The following is a 9214-nucleotide window of genomic DNA, read 5'->3' as shown; positions in this document are numbered from 1 at the left end:
TTTAATCATTTTTTCGACATACTATACTATGGCTTTTTACGTCATAGTATTGCTTAATTACTTTTTTCAACATTTGACTATGTGTTTTTTCGACATACTATACTATGGCATTTTCATTACTAATTTTGACATACTATACTAAGGCTTTTTTCAACATAGTATACTATGTCTTTATTATCACTTTTTGCGACATACTATACTATGTCTTTATTATCACTTTTTTCGTCATACTATGCTACGTCTTTATTCGACATTCTATACTATGGCTTTTTAATTATGTTTTTTTATCACTTTTTTCGACATGTTATAATATGGGTTTTTTTCGACATACTATAGTATGGCTTTTTTATTACTTATTTCGACATACTATACCAAGGCTTTTAAACATTTTTTTTCGACATACTATACTATGGCTTTTTTCGATATAGTATTGCTTTTTAATTACTTTTTCAACATACTATGTTAGTGTTTTTTCGACATACTATACTATGGCTCTTTTATGACATAGTATTGTTTTTTAATTACTTTTTTCAACATACTATGCTATGTGTTTTTTCGACATACTATACTATGGCTTTTTTATTAATAATTTCAACATACTATAGTATGGCTTTTTATGTTTTTTCAAGATACTATAGTAAGGCTTTTTTCACTTTTTTTGACATACTATACTATGGCTTTTTTTAATTTAGTTTATACTATACTATACTAATTACTTTTTTTCTACATACGGCTATTCTTTAAACACTTTTGTTCAATGTTTATGCATGAAATTTTTCTCAGTAGTTCTGTCTCCATCTAGAGGCTAAAAGTAAGAACACTCCGCTCTTTCCTTGACTGAATCACTTTCAGAGTCAAAGTCCACTTATTAAAAATGGACTTTAACAGCTTTTCATTTAAAAATTTAAATTTAAAAATGTGTTTTATCGACATACTATACTATGGCTTTTTTATTGCTAATTTCGGCATACTATACTATGGCTTTTTTCGACATAGTATACTATGTCTTTATTATCACTTTTTTCGACATACTATACTATGGCTTTTTTATTACTAATCTCGACATACTATACTTTGGCTTTTTTATCGCTTTTTCAACATACAATACTATGGATTTTTTATTACTAATTTCGACAAACTATACTATGGCTTTTTAATCATTTTTTTCGACATACTATACTATGGCTTTTTTACGTCATAGTATTGCTTCTTAATTACTTTTTTCAACATTTGACTATGTGTTTTTTCGACATACTATACTATGGCATTTTCATTACTAATTTTGACATACTATTAAGGCTTTTTTTTTTTCAACATAGTATACTATGTCTTTTTCAACATACTATACTATGTCTTTATTATCACTTTTTGCGACATACTATACTATGTCATCGACATACTATACTATGGTTTTTAATTACTTTTTTCAACATACTAAGGTATGTGTTTTTTTGACATACTATACTATGGCGCCTTTAATTTCGACACACTATACTATGGCTTTTTATCACTTTTTTACATACTATACTATGGCTTTTTTTACAAATTTTGACATACTATACCATGGCTTTTTATCACTTTTTTTTTTACATACTATACTATGGCTTTTTACTACATAGTATTGCTTTTCAATTTTTTTTTTTCAACATACTATACTATGTGTTTTTTTTCGACATACTATACTATGGCTTTTTTATTACTTATTTCGACATACTATACCAAGGCTTTTTAAACATTTTTTTCGACATACTATACTATGGCTTTTTTACGATATAGTATTGCTTTTTAATTACTTTTTTCAACATACTATGTTATGTGTTTTTTCGACATACTATACTATGGCTCTTTTATGACATAGTATTGTTTTTTAATTACTTTTTTCAACATACTATGCTATGTGTTTTTTCGACATACTATACTATGGCTTTTTTATTAATAATTTCAACATACTATAGTATGGCTTTTTTAGCACTTTTTTCCAAGATACTATAGTAAGGCTTTTTTTCATTTTTTTCGACATACTATACTATGGCTTTTTAATGACATAGTATACTATTGCTTTTTAATTACTTTTTTCGACGTACGGCTATTCTTTAAACAATGTTCAATGTTTATGCAGAAATCTTTCTCAGTAGTTCTGTCTCCATCTAGAGGCTAAAAGTAAGAACACTCCGCTCTTTCCTTGACTGAATCACTTTCAGAGTCAAAGTCCACTTATTAAAAATGGACTTTAACAGCTTTTCATTTAAAAATTTAAATTTAAAAATGTGTTTTATCGACATACTATACTATGGCTTTTTTATTGCTAATTTCGGCATACTATACTATGGCTTTTTTCGACATAGTATACTATGTCTTTATTATCACTTTTTGCGACATACTATACTATGTCTTTATTATCACTTTTTTCGTCATACTATACTTTGGCTTTTTTATCGCTTTTTCAACATACAATACTATGGATTTTTTATTACTAATTTCGACAAACTATACTATGGCTTTTTAATCATTTTTTTCGACATACTATACTATGGCTTTTTTACGTCATAGTATTGCTTCTTAATTACTTTTTTCAACATTTGACTATGTGTTTTTTCGACATACTATACTATGGCATTTTCATTACTAATTTTGACATACTATACTAAGGCTTTTTTTTTTTTTTTTTTTTTTTTTTCAACATAGTATACTATGTCTTTATTATCACTTTTTGCGACATACTATACTATGTCTTTATTATCACTTTTTTCGTCATACTATGCTACGTCTATTCGACATACTATACTATGGTTTTTTAATTACTTTTTTCAACATACTAAGGTATGTGTTTTTTTGACATACTATACTATGGCTTTTTTATTAATAATTTCGACACACTATACTATGGCTTTTTATCACTTTTTTCGACATACTATACTATGGCTTTTTTATTACAAATTTTGACATACTATACCATGGCTTTTTTATCACTTTTTTTTTACATACTATACTATGGCTTTTTTACTACATAGTATTGCTTTTCAATTACTTTTTTCAACATACTATACTATGTGTTTTTTCGACATACTATACTATGGCTTTTTTATTAATAATTTCGACATACTATACTTATGGCTTTTTATCACTTTTTTCGACATATTATACTATGGCTTTTTAATGGCTAATTTCGACATACTATACTATGGCTTTTTTCGACATACTATACTATGGCTTTTTTACTACATAGTATTGCTTTTTAATTACTTTTTTCAACATACTATGCTATGTGTTTTTTCGACATACTATATTATGGCTTTTTTATTAATAATTTCGACATACTATACTATGGCTTTTTAATCACTTTTTTCGACATATTATACTATGGCTTTTTAATGGCTAATTTTGACATACCATACTATGGCTTTTTATCATTTTTTTGTATATAGTATATAGTACTGTATAGTATGTCGAAAAAACACATACCTTAGTATGTTGAAAAAAGTAATTAAAAAACCATAGTATAGTATGTTGAATAAAGACGTAGCATAGTATGACGAAAAAAGTGATAATAAAGACATAGTATAGTATGTTGCAAAAAGTGATAATAAAGATTTTGACATACTATACCAAGGCTTTTTTATCACTTTTTTTTTTACATACTATACTATGGCTTTTTTACTACATAGTATTGCTTTTCAATTACTTTTTTCAACATACTATGCTATGTGTTTTTTTGACATACTATACTATGGCTTTTTTATTAATAATTTCGACATACTATACTATGGCTTTTTTCGACATAGTATACTATGTCTTTATTATCACTTTTTTCGGCATACTATACTATGGCTTTTTATTACTAATTTCGACATACTATACTATGGCTTTTTTATCGCTTTTTCAACATACTATACTATGAATTTTTTTTTACTAATTTCGACAAACTATACTATGGGTTTTTAATCATTTTTTTCGACATACTATACTATGGCTTTTTTACGTCATAGTATTGCTACTTAATTACTTTTTTCAACATTTGACTATGTGTTTTTTTGACATACTATACTATGGCATTTTCATTACTAATTTCGACATACTATACTAAAGCTTTTTTCAACATAGTATACTATGTCTTTATTATCACTTTTTGCGACATACTATACTATGTCTTTATTATCACTTTTTTCGTCATACGTCTTCATTCGACATACTATACTATGGTTTTTTAATTACTTTTTTTAACATACTAAGGTATGTGTTTTTTCGACATACTATACTATGGCTTTTTTATTAATAATTTTGACACACTATACTATGGCTTTTTATCACTTTTGTCGACATACTATGCTACGTATTTATTCGACATACTATACTATGGCTTTTTAATTACTTTTTTCAACATACTAAGGTATGTGTTTTTTTCGACATACTATACTATGGCTTTTTTATTACTAATTTTGACATACTATACCATGGCTTTTTTATCACTTTTTTTTTACATACTATACTATGGCTTTTTTACTACATAGTATTGCTTTTCAATTACTTTTTTCAGCATACTATACTATGTGTTTTTTCGACATACTATACTATGGCTTTTTTATTAATAATTTCGACATACTATACTATGGCTTTTTATCACTTTTTTGACATATTATACTATGGCTTTTTTATCACTGTTTTTGACATACTATAGTATGGGTTTTTTCGACATAGTGTACTATGTCTTTACTATCACTTTTTTCAACATATTATACTATGGATTTTTTCGACATACTATACTATGGCTTTTTTATGACTAATTTGGACATACTATACTATGGCTTTTTTATCACTTTTTTTAGACATACTATACTAAGGCTTTTTTACGACATAGTATTGCTTTTTAACTACCTTTTTTAACATACTGTGCTATGTGATTTTTGGACATACTGCTATATGACAATATGACTGACAATATGGCTTTTTTATTAATAATTTCGACATACTATACTATCGCTTTTTATCACTTTTTTGACATACTATACTATGTCTTTATTCAACATCCTATAATATGAGTTTTTAATTACGTTTTTTTTATCACCTTTTTCTACATAGTATACTATGGCTTTTTTCGACATAGTATACTATGTCTTTATTATTACTTATTTTGACATACTATACTAAGGCTTTTTCATCATTTTTTTTGACATACTATACTATGGCTTTTTTTACGATATAGTATTGCTTTTTAATTACTTTTTTCAACATACTATGCTATGTGTTTTTTCGACATACTATACTATGGCTTTTTTATAACTAATTTCGACATACTTTGGCTTTTTTCGACATAGTATACTATGTCTTCATTATCACTTTTTTCGACATGCTTTTTAATTACTTTTTTCAACATACTATGGTATGTGTTTTTTCGACATACTATACTATGGCATTTTCATTACTAATTTCAACATACTATACTATGGCTTTTTTATCAATTTTTATCGACATACTATACTAAGGCTTTTTTATAATTATTTTGACATACTATACTATGGCTTTTTTACGACATAGTATTGCTTTTTAATTACTTTTTTCAACATACTATGCTATGTGTTTTTTCGACATACTGCTATATGACAATATGACTGACAATATGGCTTTTTTATTAATAATTTCGACATACTATACTATGTCTTTATTCGACATTGTATACTATGGCTTTTTAATTACGTTTTTTATCACTTTTTTCTACATACTATACCATCTCTTTTTATTACTTTTTTCTACATACTATACTATGTCTTTATTCTAAAGTGTATACTATGGCTTTTTAATTACGTTTTTTATCACTTTTTTCTACATACTATACTATGGCTTTATTATCACTTTTTTCATCATACTATACTATGGCTTTTTTTTTACTAATTTCGAAATATTATACTATGGCTTTTTTTTGACATAGTATACTATTGCTTTATAATTACTTTTTTCGACATACAATGCAATGTGTTTTTTCGACACACTACATTATGGCTTTTTTATTACTAATTTCGACATATTATACTTTGGATTTTTTCGAGATACCATACTTTGGCTTTTTCATTACTAATTTTGACATACTATACTATGGCTTTTTTCGACATAGTATACTATGTCTTTATTATTACTTTTTTCGACATACTATACTATGTATCAACTGGCACAATAAATGCATCACAAAAGACAATGATAGAGTGTTTGGGTTACTTGAAAGAAAACTGCATTGATAATAAATGTTATTAAAAAGTCATAGTATAGTATGTTGAAAAAAGTTATAGTATTCTATGTTGAAAAATCAAGCATATAATAAGTTGAAAAGGTTTTTTTCAAAAATCAGTCGCAGTCGCAGTAGTATGTCACAAATAGTCATAAATAGTCGTAGTTTAGTGTATCAAAAATGAATTAAAAAGTCATCGTATAGTGTATAAAAATTCATAAAAAGTCATACTAAAGTATGTCAAAAAAAATCTTAGTATAGTTTGTCGAAAAAAGTCACAGTATGGCCAAATAATCATAAAAAATCTTAATACTAAATAAAGTCATAAAAAAGTCATAGTATAGTACGGAGCCCTGAAAGCGACATGGACGATTTTCATTTTTAAAGCATGCGCATGTTTTATAACTGGCACGCCCACTTTACTAAACCGCATGCGTGTGTTATAATGCGCTTGCGCGACGTCGCTGTCCTCCTTCAGTTGTGTCCGGTTGAGCCCCCACTGTGCCTGCCTAATATTTATCTCTGAAATGTTGTGAGGTACAAGTAGAAAATGGCATGAAAAGATAAGTAAAGTACAAGTACCTCAAAGTTGTACTTAAGTACAGCACCTCTCTCTGTGTTTTATGGCCATCAGCTTTACCTGGCCTCACCTCTCTACCATCTCTGTGATGTGTAAAGTCGAGCCTCTGGGTTTCCTGTCAGCAGACAGAGCCTCCTCTGTGTCTGAAACCCGAGTGCTCGGCATTCCTCTTGCCCAGGCCTCAAATAAAGACCCAAATTCTTACAGAAATAATCCAGGTCCCCGCTGGGACTGCAAACCTACCCCCACTTGCCTCCCTCAAGGTGGACAATCAGTGTCTTTGTAGAGCCGAGCTGATGCCAGCAGGCTGAGCCGGAGCTGCTTCTAGTCCTGCAGCCGCTGGAGATGTGCAGACAGCTACCTCGCTGGAGAAACTCTGGATTATTGTGGACATTATCATCATCATCATCATCATCATCATCATCACGGGTGCTGGATTATCAAAGCTACATATGTGTTTTTCTGTAGATGTGGATATATACGAAATGTTCTTTTCAAATCGGATTGAATGGCCCGGATTAAAAAAAAACATCACCAGGTTTTTGGGGATTGGCTGACAACAACAGAGAGTCTATATCAACTTAAGGGTAAGCCACGGTTATTCCTTCTTTTCTTCCCAAGATAACGACTAGGACATGGGCTGTTTTTTTATGTCAAAGACCCCTAAACTTACAAATTAGACCATATAACCCCATTTGATAAGATTTCATCACCCATGGGCTCCCCCTGTCGGATAGGATTTTTGCTTTTAGATGTTTTATTATATTTCTTTTTTTTAAGAAAGCATTGGCGCATCCAACAATTCTTCTGTGCAGGTGCGTAGGAAGAATATCACAGACTTGGGAAACCCCTGCACACTGCTCTTGCTGCAGCGTCACCATTTATTAAAGGAAACAAGGCTCAGAGGCACTGAAACGCTCGTTTTCTTTTATCAACGGTGATGCTGCAGCAAGAGCAGTGTGCAGGATTTTCCTTTTCTCCCAAGATGTTTTATTACAGAAAGTGTAAGAAACCCATGACCAAACATATGTCATATATCCTGTCATTGTATTACTTATGAATGGAATTATAGCGCAAATAACATATTACCTTTTTTTGCTGGGGAACCCCCTTGAGGACCCCCGGGGGTCCCTGGACCCCACTTTGGGAACCACTCTGGGCTAGTGTATGCTGCACTTATGCTGGAGTGTGGGCTATTAGGGCTGCACAAGACATTGTTTTTTTTGTTTTTTTTAAATGTTCATTGCAATATCAACTGGCACAATAAACACATCACAAAAGACAATGATAGAGTGTTACTTGAAAGAAAACTGCACTTTAAAATCATTCTCTTTCATCAAAATCATTCTTTTATATTCCACTCAATGTTATTTTGTTTAATAAAAGAATGTTAAGAAAGATTTCCTGTCAGTTGTTTTAAATTCAACCGGCAAGTTGATTGTATTTCAGCAGAACACTGAATGCTGCAGAAAGGCAGAACTGAATGCACTTTAATATCGGTTTATTTATCGCCGGTAATATCGTTACTGTGATATTTAACGATGTTATAGCATATTTTCCAGATATGCCGTGCAGCCCCATGGGCTATATTTGCAGACCACAGCTCGGAGCAAAATTGTAAGCAACATGAGAGGCTGGCCATTAGGTGAAAAGTACATTAACCCTTGTGTTGTCCTCCCTGGTCAAAAAGATTAACACTTTTTTTTTTTTCGACATTTGACATTTTCATCGCTATTTCCGATAGCGATGATTTTTTTGGGGGGTTTCACTAACACCAACTTACATCCAATAGTTTTACACTACTTTTTGATTCGTGGTCAATAAACTTCATTTATATCGAGTTATACCTAATATTTGAGTGAAAAATAAGCAGAAATTATGAATTATTTTGACTAATAGTTAAGATCAGAGGAATGTATGTTGAGTGGATGACTTTAGTCAGGATACCGATTTGAAACCATTTCAATTTTCACCCAAAATTCAATGAAAGTGATCAATTGCATTTGCAAAGAGCGTTTTTTTTGTGGTGATTTGGTTGAAAAGAAACCAATATTTCTGATATAGACATTTTTAAAAGGGTTCAAATTTGACCCAAGAACAACAGGAGGGTTAATCGCAAATTGCTCTAAATCGCAATTGGATGCGTCAAACCATTCAAAATTAAGTATTGTGATGCTGCTGAGACGCCACCGGCCTACAAATAGTATCCCACAGACTAAATCCTTGCACAAATCACGCTATAATCATTTTAATCTTAACATTCTTCAATGAAAATGAGAATAGCGATGCAAAAATGATCATTTTCCTCCAATATCGCAAATCGTATCGCTATCGCAATATCAGTCAAAGTAATCGCGATTAGAAATGTTCCTATCGTGAAAAAGCTGCTGTTATTTAAGTCCTAGAGGGGCAGTCAG

Source organism: Perca flavescens, chromosome 15 (genome assembly GCF_004354835.1).
Source record: "Perca flavescens isolate YP-PL-M2 chromosome 15, PFLA_1.0, whole genome shotgun sequence".
In the NCBI taxonomy this organism is placed as follows: Eukaryota; Metazoa; Chordata; class Actinopteri; order Perciformes; family Percidae; genus Perca; species Perca flavescens.
This window is presented reverse-complemented; position numbering follows the sequence as displayed.